The following is a 22,716-nucleotide window of genomic DNA, read 5'->3' as shown; positions in this document are numbered from 1 at the left end:
CGAGCTCCCCACGAGGGAAGGAGGTGTGTCTGAGCCCCCACGAGGGAAGAAGGTGTGTCCGAGCTCCCCGCGAGGGAGGGGGGAGCATTCGAGCTCCCCATGAGGGAAGGAGGTGTGTCCGAGCTCCCCGCGAGGGAGGGGGGAGCGTCCGAGCTCCCCACGAGGGAAGCAGGTGTGTCCGAGCTCCCACAAGGGAAGGGGGTGCATCCGAGCTCCCACGAGGGAAGGGGGTGCGTCCGAACTCCCCGCGAGGGAGGGGGGAGTGTCCGAGCTCCCCTCGAGGGAAGGAGGTGTGTCCGAGCTCCCCACGAGGGAAGGGGGTGTGTCCGAGCTCCCACGAGGGAAGGGGGTGTGTCTGAGCTCTCACGAGGGAGGGGGGTGTGTCCGAGCTCCCCGTGAGGGAGGGGGGAGCGTCCGAGCTCCCCATGAGGGAAGGAGGTGTGTCCGAGCTCCCACGAGGGAAGGGGGTGTGTCTGTGAGGGAGGGGGGTGTGTCCGAGCTCCCCGCGAGGGAGGGGGGAGCGTCCGAGCTCCCCGCGAGGGAGGGGGGAGCGTCCGAGCTCCCCACGAGGGAAGGAGGTGTGTCCGAGCTCCCACGAGGGAAGGGGGTGTGTCCGAGCTCCCCGCGAGGGAAGGGGGTGTGTCCGAGCTCCCCGCGAGGGAAGGAGGTGTGTCCGAGCTCCCCGCGAGGGAAGGAGGTGTGTCCGAGCTCCCCGCGAGGGAAGGAGGTGTGTCCGAGCTCCCCGCGAGGGAAGGGGGTGTGTCTGAGCTCCCCGCGAGGGAGGGGGGAGCGTTCGAGCTCCCCACGAGGGAAGGAGGTGTGTCCAAGCTCCCACGAGGGAAGGGGGTGTGTCCGAGCTCCCCGAGAGGGAGGGGGGTGTGCCTGAGCTCCCCGCGAGGGAAGGGGGTGTGTCCGAGCTCCCCGTGAGGGAGGGGGGTGTGTCCGAGCTCCCCGTGAGGGAGGGGGGAGCGTCCGAGCTCCCCATGAGGGAAGGACGTGTGTCCGAGCTCCCACGAGGGAAGGAGGTGTGTCCGAGCTCTCCACGAGGGATGGGGGTGTGTGTCCATGCTCCCGGCGAGGCAACCGGCCTTACAAATAGCAAGTTTGTTGTCAAGCCCTTTTGTATCTTCTTATGTATCAATTCTTTTTTTTGTTTTTGAGTTGGAGTTTCGCTCTTGTTGTCCAGGCTGGAGTGCAGTTGCGCGATCTTAGCTCACTGCAACCTCTGCCTCCCAGGTTCAACTGATCCTCCTTGCCTCAGCCTCAAGAGTAGCTGGGATTACAGGTGCCCGCCACCACGCCCAGCTAATTATGTATTTTTAATAGAGACAGAGTTTCACCATTTTGGCCAGACTGGTCTCGAGCTCCTGACCTGAGGTGATCTACCCGCCTCGGCCTCCCAAAGTGCTGTTGATTACAAGCGTGAGTTACCCTGCCGGGCCCATATATATCAATTTTGACATTTACCTTTCTTCCTTTTGGAAATGAAAGGAAAAAGGCAGGACCCCAGTTCACTCTGCCAAAAGGAAACAAGCTGAAAGCTGAGTCTTACAACTAGCTGTCTTTTGTTCCTAAGCCAGTAGCTCCAGATAAAAGGTTAAATATCTCTAGGGGTAGCTACCTCTGTGCTCTCTTTTATCTTATGTAAAGTGATTTACTGAGTGCACAATGAATACCTAATAGACTCTTTCCCTACCTGCTCCTTTTCTCTTGCAACATATGGATGACCATACCCTCCCTCTTTCCCCTCCAGCCCACTTTCCCCTTTAAATATTGAAGCCCTCAAAATCATCTTTGGAGAAAGGCACAGATGTATCTCCCGGGCATTATCCTTAACCTTGGCAAGTAAACTTTTTTTTATCTTTTTTTTTTTTTCGAGACTGAGCTTCCCTCTGTTGTCCAGGCCAGAGTGCAGTGGCACGATCTCGGCTCACTGCAACCTCCACCTCCCGGGTTCAAGTGATTCTCGTGACAGATGGCTAGGGAGTAAGACTTGTGAAATGGCATGGTGCTGAGCCCTGTGGGTTTTCTTACGTATCCAAGACCAGGTGCTGAAGAAACCAGCTACGTAGAACACCAAGTGGTGCAGACAAGAAAGACCCAGGAAAGCCTGGTGGATACAGTGGTGCATGCTTGCAGTCCAGCTATCCAGGAGGCTGGGTCAGGAGGATCGCTTGAGCCCGGGAGTTCAAATCCTACCTGGGCAACATAGTAAGACCCCCATCTCTAAACAAACAAACAAAAAAAAGAACCAGAGACTCAGGGAAGCCTATTCCCCTTAGCCAAAGGACCAGGTAAGGTACAGCCTCATAAGCAGGTGTAAACCAAAAAGTATCCCAGACAGGTCTCTCTCAGTTTTGAAGTTTACTTTGTCAAGTTTGCCTAGGCACGGTGGCTCATGCCTATAATCTCAGCACTTTTGGAGGCCAAAGCGGGCAGATTACCTGAGGTCAGGAGCTCGAGACCAGCCTGGCCAACATGGTGAAATCCCCTCCGTACTAAAAATACAAAATTCGCCAGGTGAGGTAGTGCACAAATGTAATCCCAGCGACTCTGAAGGCTGAGGCAGGAGAATCCCATGAACCTGGGAGGCAAATGTTGCAGTGAGCTGAGATTGCGCCACTTCACTCAAGCCTGGGTGAAAGAGCGAGACTCCGTCTCAAAAAAAAAAGGACATTTTTAAGTAATTAATAATATGTTTAGACTTGTGTCTGCGATTTATTTTTATTGTAAATTGGCAAATTACGATTGTATATGTCTATGGGGTACAAAGTGATGTTACGATATAGGTATACAACGTGGAATGATTAAATCAATCTAATTAACATATTCATCACTTCAAATATTTGTCTTTTTTTGTGATGAGAAATTTGAAATTTACTCAGCAATTTTAAAATGTTATATGCTCTCATTAATTGTAGTCATCATACTATGCAATAGCTGTCAAAAAACTTTCCCGTGTCTAACTGAAATTTTGTAACCTTTGACTGACATCTCCCCATTCCCCTCACCCTCAGCCGCTGGTAACTATGATTCTATTTTCTTTTTTTTTGAGAGGGAGTCTCACTGTGTCACCCATGCAGGAGTGCAGTGGCGTGATCTTGGCTCACTGCAATCTCTGCCTCGTGGGTTCAAGCGATTCTTCTGCCTCAGCCTCCCAAGTAGTTGGGACTATAGGCATGTGACACCACACTCAGCACTCAGCTAATTTTTAAATATATTTTTAGTAGAGACAGGGTTTTGCCCTGTTGGCCAGGCTGGTCTCTAACTCCTAACCTCAGGGGATCCACCCGCCTTGGCCTCCCAAAGTGCTAGGATTACAGGCGTGAGCCACCGCCCTCAGCCCTATGATTCTGTTTTCTGCTTCTATAAATTTGATTGTTTTAGATTTCATACATAAGCACGAACATGTGGTATTTGTCTTTCTATGTCTGGCTTATTTTACTTAGCATAATATCCTACAGTTTCATTCATGTTAGTGAAAATGACAGAATTTCCTTCCTTTTAAAGGCTGAATAGTGTTCCATTGTGTGTATTTACCACATTTTCTTTATCCATTCATGCGCTGATGGACACAGGCTGATTCCCTATCTAGGCTATTGTGAATAATGATATCATGAACATAAAACTGCAGATATCATTTTAACGTATTGATTTCAAATCCTTTGGATGTATACCCAGAAGTGGGATTGCTGGATCATATGGTAGTTCTGTTTTAAATTTTTAGCGAACCTCCATACAGTTTTCCCTAATGGTTGTACTAGTTTACATTCTTCCCAACAGTGTGTAAGGGTTCCCTGTTCTCCATATTCTCACCAGCATTTATCTTTCATCTTTTTAAAAATTATATTTTATTTTTATTTTAGATATGGGGGTCTGACTATGTTGCCCAGGCTGGCCTAAAACTCTTGGACTCAAGTGATCCTCCCATCTCAGCCTCCCTACTAGCTGATACAAAAGGCATCCACTGCTGGGTCCAGCTTCATCTTTTTGATAATAACCATTCTGACAGGTGTGAGGTGATAGCTCATAGTGATTTAAATTTGTGTATTTTATTATTTTTTCTGTTTGTTCACTCTGATTCTCATTCCTTTGTTTCTCTCCCTTTGCCTTCCTTGGGGTACATGACCCTTGTTTTTAGAATTCCATTTTGAGTTATTTACATAATTTTTGAGCATGTCACTGCTATGATTTGAATGTTTTTGTCCCTTCCAAAAATTCTTATCTAAACTTGATCCCCAGTGCAGCAGTGTTGGCCAGTGGGGTCTTTTGGGAGGTGTTTAGGTCATGAGGACTCTGCCCTTCTGACCAGATTAATGCTGTTAGAAAAGGGCTTCATGGGCCAGGCGTGGTGGCTCATGACTGTAATTTGGGAGGCTGAGGCAAGCGGATCACATGAAGTCGGGAGTTCGAGACCAGCCTGGCCAACATGGAGAAACTCCATCTCTACTAAAAATACAAAATTAGCCAGGCATGGGGGCACATGCCTGTGATCCCAGCTACTAGGGAAGCTGAGGCAGGAAAATCACTTGAACCTGGGAGGCGGAGGTTGCGGCAAGCCGAGATCATGCCACTGCATTCCAGCCTGGGCAACAAGAGTGAAACTCCGTCTCAAAAAACAGGAAAAAAAAAAAAAAAGAAAGAAAGAAAAGAAAAAAGAAAGGGGCTTGATGTAGGGAATGCCTCCTTTTTGGCCCTTACCCCTTTTTTGCCATATGAGGACACAAGTGTTACCCTGTTCCAGAGGATGCAGTATTCAAGACACCATCTTAGAAGCAGAGAGCAGCCCTTATCAGACGCCAAACCTGCTAGTGCCTAGATCTTGGACTTCCCAGCCTCCAGAACTGTGAGAAATGAATTTTTTTTTTTTTTTGATGGCAAAATTATTGCCTTTTATTGTGTGGAACTTCACTAAAATAAAGAGGAGAAATGAATTCTTGTTGTTCAAGCCACCCAGTCTATGATATTTCGTCATGGCAGCCTGAACTGATTAACACAGAATTGCTTTAGTTTTCCATGGCCTGAGGATGTCTTTATTTCTTTTTCATTCCTGAAAAATACTCTTGCCCAATGTAGGACTCTCAGTTAACAGTTATTTCAGTACTTGAAAAACGTCATGCCACTTCCTTTTAGTTTTCTTAGTTTCAGATGACAACACCGCTGTCATTCTAATCAGTGTTGTTTCTCTCTAGCTGCTTTCAAGGCTTTTCCTTTTAGTGTTTAGAGGTTTAATGATGACCTATGGGCATGGGTTTTGTTTGATTTATTCTACTGGGGTTTGCTCAGCTTTTTAAATCTGTAGCTTCATGCCCTTTGCCAAATTTGGGAAACTTGGGCCGGGCGCAGTGTCTCATACCTGTAATCCCAGCACTTGGGGAGGCCAAGACAAGTGGATCACCTGAGGTCCAGATTTGAGACCAGCCTGGTCAATATGGTGAAACCACGTCTCTACTAAAAAAAAAAATTAGCTGGGCATGGTGGAACATGCCTGTGGTCTCAGCTACTCAGGAGGCTGAGGCAGAAGAATCGCTTGAGCCTGGGAGGCAGAGGTTGCAGTGAGCTGAGATTGCACCACTACATTCTAGCCTGCACGACAGAGGGAGACTCTGTCTCAGAAAAAATAAAAAATGTATATATATATATATATATAGCTTTCAGCTATTATTTTTTCAAATTTTTTTCATCTCTATTTCTTGTCTACTTGTATAAGTCCAGTCCAGTGATATAAATCTTAGATCTTTGTTACTGCTCTATAGGTCTCTGAGACTCTGTCCATCTTTTTTTTGGTCTATTTTCTCTCTGTTGTTCAGATTGGACAATTTCTACTGTTCCGTCTGCAAGATCACTTCTCTGTCATAGTCATCCTGCATATTGAACCTTTTGCATCAGTTTTAACTTTCATTTATAATTTTTAGTTCTGTCATTTCTATTTGGTTCTTTTTCTATATCATCTATATGGTGAGAATTTTTTTTTTTGAAACAGGGTCTCACTCTATCGCCCAGGTTGGAGTACAGTGGTGCAATCACAGCTCACTGCAGCTTCAACTTCCTGGGCTCAATCCATCCTCCTAGCTCAGCCTCCCGAGTATCTGGGACCACAAGTGCACTCCACCATACCCTGCTACTTTTTGTAGACGTGGGGCTTCACCATGTTGCCCAGGTTGGTCTCGAACTCCTGGACTCAAATGATCCAACTGCCTTGGCCTCCCAAAGTACTGGGATTACAGGTGTGAGCCACCACACCTGGCACAAGAATTTCTGTTTCTTCTTTTGTTTCCAGTTTATTTGTAATTCCTTAGTGAATCATTTTTATGGCGACTACTCTAAAATCCTTGTCAGATAATTCCAGCATCTGATTCATCTTGCTGTTGGCTTCTGTTTTTTTTATTTATTTTTATTTTTTAGTTTGTTTTTTTTCAAGAGTGAGTCTCGTTCTATCACCCAGGCTAGAGTGCAGTGGCACAATCTCAGCTCACTGCAACCTCCACCTCCTGGGTTCAGGCAATTCTCTTGCCTCAGCCTCCCAAGTAGATAGGATTACAGGTGCCTGCCACCACGCCCGGCTCATTTTTGTATTTTTAGTAGAGACTGGGTTTCACCATGTTGGCCAGGCTGGTCTCGAACTTCTGATGTCAAGTGATCTACTGGCCTCAGCCTCCCAAAGTGCTGGGATTACAAGCGTGAGCCACCGCATGCAGCCTGTTTTTTGATTTTTATTTGGAGACAGAGTCTTACCCTGTCACTCAGGCTGGAGTGCAGTGGCACAATCATGGCTCATTGCAACCTCAACTTATCTGGGCTCAGGTGATCCTCCCAGCTCAGCCTCCCGAGTAGCTGGGACTACAGGCGCGTGCCACCACGCCTGGCTAATTTTTCTTTTTCTTTGTAGAGATGAGGTTTCACCATGTTGTCCTGGCTGCTCTTGAACTCCTGGGCTGAAGTGATCTGCCCACCTCGGCCTCCCAAAGTGCTGGGATTATAGGTATGAGTCACTATTAACTTTTGCTGATGGTTTTCTTTTATTTACATTGTGACTTTTCTGGGTTTTGGTACAACATCTGATTTTTTATTGTATCCTGGACATTCTGTCTATATGCTAGGACATTCAGGATCCTATTTAAATCTTCTCTTTTTTTTGACACGGAGTTTCACTCTTGTTACCCAGGCTGGAGTGCAATGGCACGATCTTGGCTCACCGCAACCTCCGCCTCCTGGGTTCAAGCAATTCTCCTGCTTCAGCCTCCCGAGTAGCTGGGACTACAGATGCGCGCCACCATACACAGCTAATTTTTGTATTTTTAGTAGAGACGGGGTTTCACCATGTTGACCAGGATGGTCTCGATCTCTTGACCTCGTGATCCACCCACCTCGGCCTCCCAGAGTGCTGGGATTACAGGCGTGAGCCACCGCGCCCGGCCCATTAAATCTTCTATTTTAGTAGGCAGTCCTTCTGTTTAGGTTTAGCATGCAGGTATTGACCTTTTGGGGCTGTGGTTCCAACGACAATTTTCAAAAGTTTCTTGCTGGATGTGGTGACTCATGTCTGTAATCCCAGCACTTTGGGAGACCAAAGCAGGCGGATCACAAGGTCAGGAGTTCGAGACCAGCCTGACCAACATGGTGAAACTCCGTCTCTACTAAAAATACAAAAATGAGCCAGGTATGGTGGTAGGCACCTGTAATCCCATCTACTCGGGAGGCTAAGGCAGGAGAATCACTTGAGCCCAGGAGGCGGACATTGCAGTGAGTTGAGATCACGCCACTGCACTCCAGTCTGGACCACAGAGCGAGACTCCGTCTCAAAAAAAAAAAAAAAAATTTCTTAAGAGACAAAATCTTGCTCTGTTGCCCAGGCTGGAGTGCAGTGGTATGATCATAGCTCACTGCAGCATTGACTTCCTGTGTTCAAGGGACCCTCCTGCTTCAGCCTCCTGAGTAGCTAGGACTACAGGCACGTCCCACCACACCTGGTTAATATTTTAATTTTTAGTAGAGATGAGGTTTTGCTGTGTTGCCTGCGCTGGTCTGAAACTCCTGGGCTCAAGTGATCCTCCCACCTCACACTCCCAAAGTGCTGGGAGTACGGGTGTGAGCCACCACACTCAGCCTCCAATGAAATTGTAGTTTTCAGAGACCTTGCAGTGTCCTTCTTGTCTGTTTCATTTGCCTGCTTCCATTAGGGCATTATCTCAGTCTCTATTGCTGCCAGGGGTAGATGTTGCTTCCCTGTTTCCAACTGGTGCTGCTGGGTAGGGGATGAGAGATGTGGAGTTGGGAGGTGGGAGGACCTTTTTCAGCTTCAGGTGTTGGTAGGCCTTCTGCTCTATTTGTCTTGGTGCTGCTCTTAGGAGTGGAAGATCTTCTTCCCTTCTCCTGGGTTTGCATGATGCAAAGTTTCGTTTTGTTTTGTTTTGAGACAGGGTCTCAATTGTATTACCCAAGCTGAGTGCAGGGCACAATCACAGCTCACTGCAGCCTCAACCTCCTGGGCTCAAGCAATCCTCCCACCTCAGCCTCCAAGTAGCTGGGACTACGGGCACACACCACTGTGCCTGCCTAAATTTTTATTTTTTGTAGAGATGGGGTCTCACTATTTTGCCCAGGGTGCAAAGTTTTAAACAGAGTTTTTGTGTGTGTGTGGTTGCACGGCTGCAAATGGCCCAGGGCATCTCATCAGACTTTCACTTAGCTGATCTGTCTGTGAATCAGATCTTGTTAGCCTCAGGAATATCCATGTATCAAGGCAAGTGCCATGTGCAAAATCCCAGGGGCCAGCATGGCATAGTGGCAACTTCTTTTTGCCACAGACTCCAGTCTGCATAATTGTCAGTCTCTGGCATTCAAAAGGCACATCAGACCTGGCTGGCCAAAGTGTGATGGCACTCTGTATAGGCTGTTGGATTTTTTTATTCAGAGCACTGCCATCTCTATTAGGTTTTTTGTTTAATACAATGATCGTCTCCCCACCCCTCCCCTATCTTGTGTTATTTTACTGATACCACATGGCTGGGCGGAGGAAGCCAGGTGGACTCCTGCTTGTGTCCTATCCCACAGCTGCTGTTTTATTTGTGGCGTTTCTCCACTGAGAACATTGAATGTAATCAAGAGAAGGCCGAGCATGATGGCTTACACCTATAATCCCAGCACTTTGGGAAGCTGGGGTGGAAGAATTGCTTGAATCCAAGAGTTTGACACCAGCCTGGGCAACATAGCAAGACTATGTCTGTACAACAATTAACAAAAATTAACTGGGCGTGATGGCAGGTGCCTGTAGTCCCAGCTACTCAGGAGGCTGAAAAAGGAGAATTGCTTGAACCCGGGAGTTGGAGGCTGCAGTGAGCTGAGGTCATGCCACTGCACTCCAGCCTGGGCAACAGAGTGAGACTCTGTCTCAAAATAAATGAATAAATAAATAGAGTCAAGTGCATGGTTCGACCTTTGACTTGGGGTTTTATACTTTGGCATGCTTCCGCGGTCTTGTGTCCCTTCTCCCTCGATTATTCCCTTGGGGTGGGCTGTCCCTATGCACAGTGGCCTGCCAGCACCTGGGAGGGGTCACATGCACACTGTGTTTACTGGAGTTGTATGCATGCTCACTTGAGGCATTCTTCCCTTACCAGCCAGATGGTCAGATACCAACTACACTCCGCCTCTTAGTGCGCATGCTTGAGCCCATTCTCCCAACTCCTGAGATCTTATCGGAAAGCTGCTGATCACCAGCTTCAGGTGTTTTCTATTTATTGGGAGCCACCTTTCCCTGGTGCCAACCGCAACCAATGATCATTTTAGAAAAACAGTTTAACAACCGCCTGACCGTCACTTGATGGTCACCTGACATTCCTGGGGATGGGGGATGGGGGCTCTCCTGCCCTGCTTGTGTCTGCCCTACCACCTACTGTAACAATATCAACCGTGATGAGGCACCACTGAGAACCTGAGAGGGTGTCACAGGTTCGATGTGGTCAATTTATTAGGAGCAGGTGGGGGCCAATGCCCAGTGTAATGGGGACTCTGGAACCACAAGACTAATGGACTGATGGTCTGGCATGCAGCCGTAGTTTTCGAATCAGAAACAGAGTTCTCTACTTTGTAACAAACAGCAGTTTTTCCCCCTCTTGGCTTCCAGAGAGCTGAGTATTTTGAATCCACCCCTGCAGATTCAGTCTAAGAAACTTTACTTGGCAAACAGGACTCTCAATTTTGTTGAGGCTGGCCAGCTACCCCTGCTGGTGGAGGCGAGACCACACCTCAGTTGGGGCTGTTGCGACTAAGGCTTTTTTTTTTTTTTTTTTGGGATGGAGTCTTGCTCTGTCGCCCGGGCTGTAGTGCAGGGGCGCGATCTCTGCTTACCGCAACCTCCGGCTCCCGGTTTCCAGCGATTCTCCTTCCTCAGCCTCCCGAGTAGCTATGATCAGAGGTACCCACCATCAAGCCCAGCTAATTATTTTTGTATTTTTAGTAGAAATGGGGTTTTGCCATGTTGGCCAGGCTGGTCTCGAACTCCTGACCTCAAGTGGTCCACCTGTCTCGGCCTCCCAAAGTGCTGGGATTACAGGCGTGAGCCACCTCGCCCGGTCAAGACTAACGCTTTTGAATCGCCACCCAACAGAATATCAGCTATGTAGTGAAAGCTCCGGACATCAGAGGGTAGAGGCATTTGCACTGAGAACTCACCCACTGGTGACAAATGGTAGTAGAGTTTTCCCTATGAGTGCTTTTTACATGTGGCAGTGCCCTGAAAAGAGAGCATGTGTGATCAGACCTGGGTGGGCAGTGCGGGGGGGGTCTCCTCACTGCCCTTAACTTGGCTTGGGGAGCTCCTCTGTCTTCTCTCCAAAAAGACAGTGTGACCTTACTTGGTTCATGTTGGCCAATTTGTCAAGCGGCTGAGCAGTTATTAAGAACCCCACAGTTAAGTTGGCTTGTCACATTTCTATAGATTAGGCTGGTAAAGAGACAACAAACTCATTTTTATTTATTATTTTTTTCAAACGCTGTCTGGTTCTGTCACCCAAGCATGAGTTCAGTAGCACAATCACGGTTCACTGCAGGCTCACGGCTAACTCGACCTCCCAGGCTCAAGCGATCCTCCCACCTCAGCCTCCCGAGTAGCTGGGACTACAGTTATGTGCCACCATGTCTGACAATTCTATTTTTATTTTTTGCAGAGACGGGGTCTTGTTATGCTGCTTCAGCTGGTCTTGAATTCCTGGGCTGCTGGGAAAAAGTCTTGATGTGTGTGTGATGGATTGTATGTTGTTTACTGAGAAATGATGGCAAGGAACACCGAGCCGTCCCCAGGCAGAAAACTGCTGGAATAGTAAGCAATACGTACCGGTCATGCACTAGTGAAACCAGTTCCCAAAACACAGGATACATGACCTTGTCCCCTTTGCTGACTTACGAAGGGTGCTTTCTAGCTTATTTCTATTTTGGTAGTGAGTAGTCACTATCTGCCTGTTTAGTCTATCTTTATTATATGAAAAAACACTGAACACCTGTTTATTAAAAATAATCACTTGTTCACAAAGAATAAATACGTGCATCAGAGTCTGCTCTGGGCTTTCAGCTGAGAAATGCTGTCAGTCCCCTGATGCCCCTCTCTGATTTCCACTTTTGCACTCTATTTTTGTGTCTGTTTCTTAACTCCTTCAGTGCCGCCTGGGTTGGGGTCTCCATGACCGAGCTGGTCTGGGTACTGGACTTAAGCATTCCTCCTACCTCAGCCACCCAAAGTGTTAAGGATTACAAGTGTGAGCCACCGCGCCCAGCCACATGAGGATTTATTATGTACACACAGTGAAAGCAAGGTCAGTATTGTGTCATCCCAGAGGATGACACTGAACCGAAACACACAAAACATGCATGGTGGCTCGCTTTGTTGTGGATGACAGTCCTCTAAACTACAGCCAAGCCATTTTATAAAATTACAATGAAGTCAGCTGGGTGCAGTGGCTCATGCCTGTAGTCCCAGCACTTTGGGAGGCCGAGGTGGGTGGATCACTTGAGGCCAGGAGTTTGAGACCAGCCTGGCCAACATGGTGAAACCCCGTCTCTACTAAAAATGCAAAAAATTAGCTGAGCATGGTGGTTCGAGCCTGTAGTCACAGCTGCTTGGGAGGCGGAGACACGAGAATTGCTTGAACCCGGGAGGTGGAGGTTACAGTGAGCTGATTGTACCGCTGCACTCCAGTTTGGGCGACAGAGCAAGACTCTGTCTTTAAAAAAAAAAAAAAGAGAGAGAATTTTTCTCATCTGGGAGGCAGATAAGAAACAGCTTTGTGATAGCTCTTCACAAGACTGCTGTGTTCCAGGAGAGAATGCCAGGGCATGCCACCAGGATTCAGGTGACTGCTCTTCAAGCTTTGACTCTTTAACCTATGTGGAGAAATGCTAGGTTGCCAGGGCACCTGGCTACAGCCCTCCACGTACAATTTTTTTTTTTTTTTTTTTTTTTTTTGAGAGGGAGTCTTGCTCTGTTGCCCAGGCTGGAGTGCAATGGTGTGACCTCGGCTCACTGCAATCTCCGCCTCCAGGTTCAAGCAGTTCTCCTGCCTCAGCCTCCTGAGTAGTTGGAATTACAGACACGTGCCACCACTCCCGGCTAATTTTTGTATTTTTACTAGAGACAGGGTTTCACCATGTTGGCCAGGCTGGTCTTGTACTCCTAAGCTCAGGTGATCCACCCGACTTGGCCTCCCAAAGTGCTGGGACTACAGGTGTGAGCCACCGCTCCTGGCCTTTATCAGTATTATCTAGGGAATGTTAGTCTAGGCATCAAGGGTTAGTGAATAGGGAATTTTAAGTGGTACAATTACCTGTTAAGATTGTCTTATTGAAACCTGCTTAATGTGGTTCAAATAAAAAATATCTTGTTAAAAATATTAGAAGAGGCCGGGCACGGTGGCTCACGCCTGTAATCCTAGCACTTTGGGAGGCTGAGGCAGGCGGATCACCTGAGGTCAGGAGTTCAAGACCAGCCTGACCAATATGGTGAAACCCCGTCTTAAAAAAAAAAAAATTAGAAGAGAAAAATAAATGTTTTATTATTCATGTGCCATTATTATAACTGTGGAATTCCCCTAATAAAAATGTAGGAGCAAATAGGTAAAGAAACAATTAGATGAACAAATCTTTTTTATTTTTTACTTTTATTTTTATTTTTTTATTTTACTTTTTTAAAAAGACGGGGTTTCACCATGTTGGTCAGGCTGGTCTTGAACTCCCGACCTCAGGTGATCCGCCTGCCTTGGCCTCCAAAGTGCTTGGATTACAGGCTTGAGCCACCACGCCCGGCCAATGGACAAATCTTAAATTCAGCTGATTAAAAGAAAAAAAAAGTGAGACCAGGTGCAGTGGTCATGCCTACAGTTTCAAGCACTTTGGGAGGCTGAGGCGGGAGGATCGTTTGAGTCCAGAAGTTCAAGCTGCAGTGAACTATGATAGCGCCACTGCACTCCAACCTGGGGGACAGAGAGAGACCCTGTCTCAAAAAAAAAAAAAAATGAAAGAAAAGTAAAGGTCCTTTGCATTCTGACATTTATCCCTTGTACAGTTGCTGTGTATTCAGTGACTTTTTGCAAACTCTCAAGGGCTGTAAATAAAACAACTTTCTGGCCGTGCGCGGTGGCTCAAGCCTGTAATCCCAGCACTTTGGGAGGCCGAGGCGGGTGGATCATGAGGTCAAGCGATCGAGACCATCCTGGTTAACATGGTGAAACCCCGTCTCTACTAAAAATACAAAAAATTAGCTGGGCATGGTGGTGCGTGCCTGTAATCCCAGCTACTCAGGAGGCTGAGACAGGAGAATTGCCTGAACCCAGGAGGCGGAGGTTGCGGTGAGCCGAGATCGTGCCATTGCACTCCAGCCTGGGTAACAAGAGCGAAACTCCGTGTCAAAAAAATAAATAAATAAAACAACTTTCCATTGCCAGAGAATTATATTTAAATCAACATTACTATCCAAACGTTTAACTTTCTTTCAACACATGGTTGCTTGTTTATTTCTTCTCTATACTTAAATGCATGATCAATTCAGACACTTGTCCTCAGGAGTCTGGATTAAAAATATACTTTATATCGCTGGTTATACTGTCATAAAATGAAATTTTCTTACAAGGATACGTTAAAAAGCACAGGGAGAGCTGCATGCGGTGGCTCACGCCTGTAATCCCAGCACTCTGAGAGGCCGAGTTGGGCAGATCACTTGAGGCCAGGAGTTTGAGAGTAGCCTGGCCAACATGGCAAAACCCTGTCTCTACTAAAAAATACACACACACACACACACACACAAAATTAGCCCAGCATGGTGGCATGCACCTGTAATCCCAGCTACTCGGAAGGTTAAGGCAGGAGAATCACTTGAGCCCAGGAGGCAGAGATTTCAGTGAGCTGAGATCACACCACTGCACTCCAGCCTGGGTGAAAGAGTGAGACCCCGTCTCAAAAAAAAAAAAAAAAAAAGAACAGACAAGGCCGGACGCGGTGGCTCACACCTGTAATCCTAGCACTTTGGGAGGCCGAGGCGAGTGGATCACTTGAGGTCAGGAGTTCGAGACTAGCCCGGCCAACATGGTGAAACCCCATCTCTACTAAAAATACAAAAATTAGCCAGGCATGGTGAAGGGTGCCCGTAATCCCAGCTACTCGGAAAGTTGAGACAGGAGAATTGCTTGAACCTGGGAGGTGGAGGTTGCAGTGAGCCAAGATGGCGCCATTTCGCTCCAGCCTGGGTGATAGAGCAAGACTCTGTTTCCCGCCCCCCCCGCAAAAAAGACAAAATGTATCTACAGTGCAACAAGTGAGGAAAGTGGTTACTTTAAGGAGGTAGGAGGCTAATGCTTGGGAAGGACACAAAGGAAGTTCCGGGGGTGTTGGTAATGTTCTGTTTCTTGACCCAGGCATTGTCACTGTGGGGAGTGTGTGTTCACTTTGGAATAATTCGGTCAGTTGGACCCATGGGTTGTGTATATATGTTTTCCTGGCAGGTGAGCTGTGGACACTCCACTCCTTGGTGGATTTTGGCTTCCATGGCTACCATCCTGATGGTACATTTTTCTGATAAAAGCTTCAGTGAGAGCTTTTACAAATCAACTGAAAGAATAAACTACGAAGAGGAAAATGGCCTGGAAAAATATGATTTCATGCAGATAAGCTTTCCAGACTCTCTTGTTTCCTGGCTCCCGTCCAAGCGCGGTGGCCAGCCATCTAGGCAGCCTTCCGCCTTTGTCTGCAGCCCTCCCCTCCTCTCACTCCAGGGGCTCTTTATTGATCTCCTCCCCGCCAGGCCTTCCGTTGCCATGGTAACGCGGGCCCCCCCCCACCCCCGCACCCCCGCACCCCCGCACCCCCCCCCACCCCCCCACCCCACCCCCCGCACCGCGCTGTTCTGCACTTTTCTCTCCGAGGCTCAAAACAAGCATTGCAGAAACGGTTCTTTGGAATGTGGTGAGTTCCCCGTAGATACTCTATGGAAAGAAAAACTGGTTCATGGTCAAAATAATTTTCAGGGGCCAGATGTGCTGGCTCACGCCTGTAATCCTAACACTTTGGAAGTCAAGGTGGGTGGATCACTTGAGGCTAGCAGTTCGAAAGCAGCCTGGGCAGCAAAGCGAGATACCCCCCCCACCACAATTTCTAAAAACAAACAAACAAATAAATAAATAATGAATACCCTTGTTCTTGGAATTTCCTAGTAGTTATTAGCATCTTAAAGGCTCAGCACCTGTTTAACCAAAAGTTTCCCTAACTTCTTTGACCCTGGAAAGCCCTCCACAGCTTTCCCTTTAACAGCTGCAGGTGCCCTGGGGGACTATCTTTCGTGGCAACCTTTTTGGGAAACGCTGCCCTTAGCCCTTTTATATAACTGTTTAATGGATAGCTCTATTTGGATGTCACAAAGATACATCCAACTCATCTTGTTCAAAACAGGTCTGATACTGTCCCTAAAACCTTCAGTTCCTACTCTAATCAGTCCTTCAACCCTAGGATTTCCTTCCTTCTTCTCTCTCTCCCTTCCTTCCTTCTCCTTTTATTTCTTTCTCTCTCTCTCTTTCTCTTTCTTTCTTTCTTTCCTTCCTTCTTTTCTTTGAGACAAAGTTTTGCTCTTGTTGCCCAGACTGGAGTGCAAGTTGATGCCATCTTGGTTCACTGCAACCTCTGCCTCCCAGGTTTAAGCGATTCTCTTGCCTCAGCCTCCTGAGTAGCTAGGATTATAGGTGCGTGCCACCATGCCCGGCTAATTTTTGTATTTTTAGTAGAGACAGGGTTTCACCATGTTGGCCGGGCTGATCTTGAACTCCTGACCTCATGATCCGCGGGACTCGGGCTCCCAAAGTGCTGGAATTACAGGCGTGAGCCACCGCACCCGGCCTATTTTCTTCAAATGTCTCTCAACCCCCTGACCCACCTCATGCTCACTGCTTTTTTTAAAAAATTAATTTATTTATTTTAATTTTTGTAGAGACAGGAGTCTCACTGTGTTGCCTAGGCTAGTCTCGAACTCCTGACTTCAAGCAATCCTCCTGCCTCAGCCTCCCAAAGTGCTGGGATTACAGCCGAGCACCACCATGCCCAGCTAATTTTTGTGTTTTTAGTAGAGACGGAGTTTCACATTGCCCAGGCTGGTCTCAAACTCCCAGGCTCAAGTGATCCACCCACCTCGACCTGCCACAGTGCTGGGATTACAGGCATGAGCCACCATGCCCTGCCTGTATTCCAATTTAACAAGCTCTGACTTCACAGAACACCAAGATCTTGGTTCCAGTTGTCAAGAAAAGGTTTCCCTGGGGTCAGGGTGTATGGGCCAGGAGGTGTGCATGCAATGGGCCTTGTGGTACAGGGAAACTGGCTAAGAGTGCTCCATATTTTCGTTTTAGGCCTTGATTACATTTTGCACCTGGACTACTTCAGTAGTATCCTAAATATCTCTCTGATCCCCCCTTCTCTCCCGCTCCTTAAATGTACAGTTTGCACTGCCACCCGACTGGAAATACACTGTGATTATGTTATTCCCACTGGTTAAAACTTCCCATTGGGCCAGGCACGGTGGCTCACACCTGTAATCCCAACACAGGGAGGCTGAGGCGGGCGAATCACTTGAGTTTAGGAGTTGGACACCAGCCTGGCCAACATGGCAAAACCCCACCTCTACAAAAAATACAAAAATTAGCCAGGTGTGGTGGTGCGTGCCTGTAATCCCGGCAACTCGGGAAGCTGAGGCAGGAGAATCGCTTGAACCTGGGAGGCGGAGGTTGCAGTGAGCTGGGATCGTGCCGTTACAAAACTCCAGCCTGGGCCACAAGAGTGAAACTCTGTCTCAAAACATTTTAAAATAGGGGTAGGGGAAGCTCAGCACTGAGACCAAGGGCTAAAGCTGGGAGACTGAAAAAATGCAGACCACTGGGGCATTACTCATTTCTCCAGCTCTGATCCGCTGTTGTACCAGGGGTCTAATCAGGCCTGTGTCTGCCTCCTTGAATAACCCAGAGAATTCATCTAAACAGCCTTCCTACAGCAGCTCCCCACTCCAGGTGGCACGACGGGAGTTCCAGACCAGTGTTGTCTCCCGGGACATTGACACAGCAGCCAAGTTTATTGGTTGTGGGGCAGCCACAGTTGGTGTGGCTGGTTCAGGGGCTGGCATTGTAACGGTGTTTGGCAGCTTGATCACTGCTATGCCAAGAATCCATCTCTCAAGCAGCAGCTCTTCCCCTACGCCATTCTGGGCTTTGCCCTGTCTGAGGCCATGGGGCTCTTCTGTTTGATGGTCGCCTTCTTCATCCTCTTCACCATGTGAGCCTCTGTGGGGTCACCTGCCTGTCCCTGCTGCCGCAACTCCATGCCATTCCAGGCGCTGGGGTGTGCTAAGCTTTACCATTAAACAATGTTTCTCTAAAAAATAAATTAATTAATTAATAAAAATAAATTAAAAACAAGCAAACGATAACAACAACAACAAAAAAACACCCTATGTTTTATACATTAAAAAAATAGGGCCAGGCGCGGTGACTCATGCCTGTAATCCCAGCACTTTGGGAGGCTGAAATGGACAGATCACGAGGTCAGGAGTTTCAGACCAGCCTGGCCAACATGGTGAAATCCCATCTCTACTAAAAATACAAAAATTAGCCAGGTGTGGTGACAGGCACCTGTAATCCCAGCAACTTGGGAGGCTGAGGCAGGAGAATAGCTTGAACCTGGGAGGAGGAGGCTGCAGTGAGCTGAGATCATGCCACTGCACTCTAGCCTGGGTGACAAGAGCAAGACTCCATCTCGAAAACAAAAACAACAACAAAAAAACCAAACCACAACAAAACAAAAAAACATAAAGCTGTGGCCGGGCACAGTGGCTCATGTCTGTAATCTTAGCACTTTAGGAGGCCGAGGTGAGAGGACTGCTTGAGCCCAGGACTTTGAGACCAGCCTCGGCAATATAGCAAGATCCTGTCTCTACAAAAAATACAAAAATTGGCTGGGTGTGGTGGTGTGTGCCTGTAGTCCCAGTTATTCAAGAGGCTGAGGTGGGAGGATCACCTGAGCCCAGGGAGGTGGAGGCTGCAGTAAGCTGTGATCGAGCCACTGCACTCCAGCCTGGGCCATAAGTGAGACCCTGTTTCAAAAAGAAAAAATGCTGGATGAGGTGGCTCATGCCTGTAATCCGATCACTTCGAGAGGTCAAGGCGGGCGGATCATGAGGTCAAGAGATCGAGACCATCCTGGCCAATATGGTGAAACCTCGTCTCTGCTAAAAATACAAAAATTAGCCGGGCGTGTTGGCGGACACCTGTAGTCCCAGCTACTTGGCAGGCTGAGGCAGGAGAATCGCTTGAATCCAAGAGGTGGAGGTTGCAGTGAGCCAAGATCACGACACTGCACTCCAGTCTGGTGACAGACCTCAAAAAAAAAAAAATAAATAAAATAAATAATAAAGCTGTGACAGCTTTATATTTTAAGACTCACTGTTTTGTATACGGCCCTTATTCTAACTCTGAATCTAACATTTAATCAAAAGTTACACATCTCAAGCCAGGTTCACCCAGAATACTGCTAGAGTTTAGGAGTTGGTGCTAGAGAGAATCAACCACCTTAATCGCACCTAGCTGCAAGCTCTACAAGGAGGCCCAAGCTGCACACGCGACTCTGCTTACGATGCTGCAGAGAAAGTGTGCTGTGAACCTGCATGCCCCTTAGCCCTGAGGTCTGATTGCCTGTCATTTCGCTGACATCCTCTCTTTCTGGTCGCCCCCCTCCAACTTCCCTCAAGCTCCATGCCTCGATGATACCCAGTAACTTCTCACTTCAAGCCTTTGTGTTTGCTCTTCCCTGGGTGCCTTGGTGGCTTGCTGCTCCCGCCTGTCTTTGCTCCAGTATCACCTTTGCACAGAGGCCTGACTTGACCTTCTTTCTCCAAGTCAGAAAGCCATCATACAGAATTTGAAAATGATAGCTTTTCACTGGTGTATCTATACCGATGGATCTACTGATTGATCTATTCATGTAGTGCTGTCTTTAACTTTCTTTTTGTAAGGTCTGTTCTCGCCAAGTTTAAAGAGAAGAAACTGAGGCGAGCACAAGAAGATCTGATGCGAAGGAATTTATTCAGGCTCCCAGACGAGGTTCCGCAGTCCGACAGGAGGGGCCGGAGAAGTCGCGCGGACTCCTCTCAGATGTGGGGTTTTATAGGGAGTGGAGGCATTTGATTGGCTGTGCCCAAGGTGAGTGGGGCAAAATGGCGGGAAGTGGGTCCTGGATGGTACAAAATGGCTAGGAGTGAGGCCCAGATAGGACAAAATGGTAGGCAGGGAGTGGGGCCTGGATGGGACAAAATGCTATCAGGTAGGTCCTGGCAGGGCTTTTTTCCCCGGGCTCCCGGGGGGGGGGGGGGGTTGGAGGGGGGTGGTGTGTCTGAACTCCCGGCAAGGGAAGGAGGTGTGTCCGAGCTCTCCACGAGGGAGGGAGCGTTCAAGCTCCTGAGAGGGAAGGGGGTGTGTCCGAGCTCCCAGCGAGGGAGGGGGGAGCGTTTGAGCTCTCCATGAGGGAGGGGGGAGCATCTGAGCTCCCAGAGGGAAGGGGGTGTGTCCGAGCTCCTCGCGAGGGAGGGGGGTGTGTCCGAGCTCTCCATGAGGGAGGGGGGAGCGTCTGAGCTCCCAGAGAGGGAAGGGGGTGTGTCCAAGCTCCCCGCGAGGGAGGGGGGGTGTGTCCGAGCTCTCCGTGAGGGAGGGGGAGTGTCCGAGCTCCCGGCGAGGGCGGGGTGTGCACGAGCTATCTTCCCACTTCAGCCTCCTGAGTAGGTGGGATTACAGGCCAGGCCACCACACGCGACTAATTTGTGTATTTTTAGTAGAGATGGGGTTTTGCCATGTTGCCCAGGCTGTTCTTGAACTCCTGAACTCAAGTGATCTGCTCACCTTGGGTCACTCTGTCACCCAGGCTGGAGTGTAGTGGCGCAATCTCGGCTCACTGCAACCTCAACCTCCCAGGTTCAAGCGATTATGTTGCCTCAACCTTCCAAGTATCTGGGATTACGGGCAACTGCCACCGCGCCCAGCTAATTTTTTTGTAATTTTTAGTAGAGATGGGGTTTCACCATCTTGGCCAGGCTGGTCTTGAACTCCTGACCTCCTGATCCACTTGCCTCGGCCTCCCAAAGTGCTGGGATTACAGGCGTGAGCCACTGCACCTTGCCTGAGGGGATTCTTCATGTAATGTTCACTTTACATTATATAAAAATGTAAAATGAGTGGGGCGCTGTGGCTCACTCCTGTAATCCCAGCACTTTGGGAGGCTGAGCCGGGCGGATCAGGAGGTCAAGGGTTCGAGACCAGCCTCACCAACATGGTGAAACCCAGTCTCTACTTAAAAATACAAAAATTAGCCAGGCATGGTGGTGCACACCGATAATCCAAGCTAGTTGGGAGGCTGAGGCAGAACTGCTTGAACCCGGGAGGCGGAGGTTGCGTGAGCCGAGAGCGTGCCATTGTACTCCAGCCTGGGCGACAGAGCGAAACTCCATCTCAAAAAAAAAAAAAAAGGTAAAATGATTACTTTTTATATAATTATATATGTATATCTCTAAATTTATACCTCCGTGGTTTCCCATGTTAATATGAAAGCTCTTCTGTCTCTCTCATGTCGGGCAGGCTGGTCTCGAACTCCTGACCTCAGGTGATCCACCTGCGTCGTCCTCCCAAGGTGCTTGTATTACAGGCGGGAGCCACGGCTCCCGGCCGAAAGCTCTTCTCTTTACAAGTATGGTCTGACGTTGAGATTTTATTAAATTAACCATGTTCTTAAACCTGGCATAATCCCCGTAGGCTCCATGTAGGAAGCTGACAGGCTCCTTCGGGCAAGCTCACCGGGGATTTGCGGTTGTAGACTGGGGAGTGGGGAGCGGCTTCAACCGGCATAGCCCTCCCCACAGCGATGCTAGTCATCCTTCAGCATCGTTCACCCCAACCTCAAACAAAATGGCGGCGCCCACACTGCAGTCTTCCTCGGGCGCCGCCATGTTTGATTACGTTTGGCGCCCCCCTCCGCAGCTCTGTTAGCCACGCCCACCTCTAATCCAGCGTGATTCCCCCTACCCCAGATGCACCAGGCGTGAATCCCATCCCCCTCACAGCACCTGGCCAGGCCGGGGTACGATCCAGTCTTTAGGACAGGTGTACTCCGCCGAGCATTCTGTCTCTGATCGTGACCTCCAGGCCTCAGCATGACCTGCCAAACGTTCCCAGGGGAGGTCCCAGGCCTGCATTGCTAGTGCTCCCACTGTAACTAAGGGGCTGACTGGTTGCTAGGAGTTTCCCTGTAGCTAAATTCCAGTTTAGGAACTTGAGCTGCTTGACTGCAGGACAAGACCCTAAATCCCAGGCCTAAGTGTAGTGTTCATGTCAGTCCCCAGACTGATCACCAAGCCCAGGCTTGCGCCCCTCAACTAATTAGATGCTCGCACCACAAGGGGAATGCCTCGCCTGAGTCCACTCTTAGCACCCCCACCATCACCCCACTCCCACCAGCGGGGCCCTCGTGACCCCGAGTCTCCGTGTGGCCACCTGGTCCCATTCAGAGGTGGAGAGCAGGTGGTGAGACGCACAAGAGTTTATTCTGGGCCTCTTGCATTGGCCCCTCGCACACCGCTCAGTAGCTTTGTCTTGAGGCTTTCTGGGGCTCCAAGCCTCCTTTGTCCCCCAGAGCAAGAGTCAGCTTCTGTGAAAGGAGAGACATGGTACCTGCAGGAAGAGCAGCTGGGGGCCCCCTAAGGAGAAAGGGAAAACAATACAAGGCACAATGAGAGTCAGGACACAAACATCCCTGCACTCTCTCCTCCTTAGGACACTGTCCTTCCCTCCTCCTCCCTCCCACACTGCCTCCCAGGCATCCCTCCCTGCTCCTGGGGACAAGCAGGTCCCTGATGTCATTGGCCCTGCAGGCACACGCACAAGTGCCAACCTGTTCTGGGTGCAGTTCCCAGGCCGGCCCCGGGAAATGCCAGCTTTAGCTCTTATACAGGAGCACACACCTCTCATGCCCATCCAGGAAAGAATGGGTGAGCCTCTGCCTGAATGGCCAGCATTCACCACCACTGCCACCCAGGACCTTCAGAGACGTCTTGAGGCAGGAACTGGCGTCTTGGGAGGTGATGATCATGATCTTAGAGTTTCCGCGGCCTGCCCACTGATATTTGTCATCCATGAGACTGTTAATACCCACTGGAGG

At 48.9% G+C, this 22,716-nt stretch overlaps 1 pseudogene; it reads left to right on the top strand.

Annotated features, from left to right (window-relative positions):
• Positions 1-17,357: 17,357 nt before the first annotated feature.
• LOC135269946 (ATP synthase F(0) complex subunit C1, mitochondrial-like) lies at positions 17,358-17,869 on the top strand (annotated as a pseudogene).
• Positions 17,870-22,716: the final 4,847 nt, after the last annotated feature.

Source organism: Aotus nancymaae, unplaced genomic scaffold (assembly GCF_030222135.1).
Source record: "Aotus nancymaae isolate 86718 unplaced genomic scaffold, 86718_ANA_hifiasm-v0.15.2.pri h1tg000058l, whole genome shotgun sequence".
In the NCBI taxonomy this organism is placed as follows: Eukaryota; Metazoa; Chordata; class Mammalia; order Primates; family Aotidae; genus Aotus; species Aotus nancymaae.
Note: the sequence above shows the minus strand (reverse complement) of the source record. Positions and strands in the feature narration are given on the sequence as shown.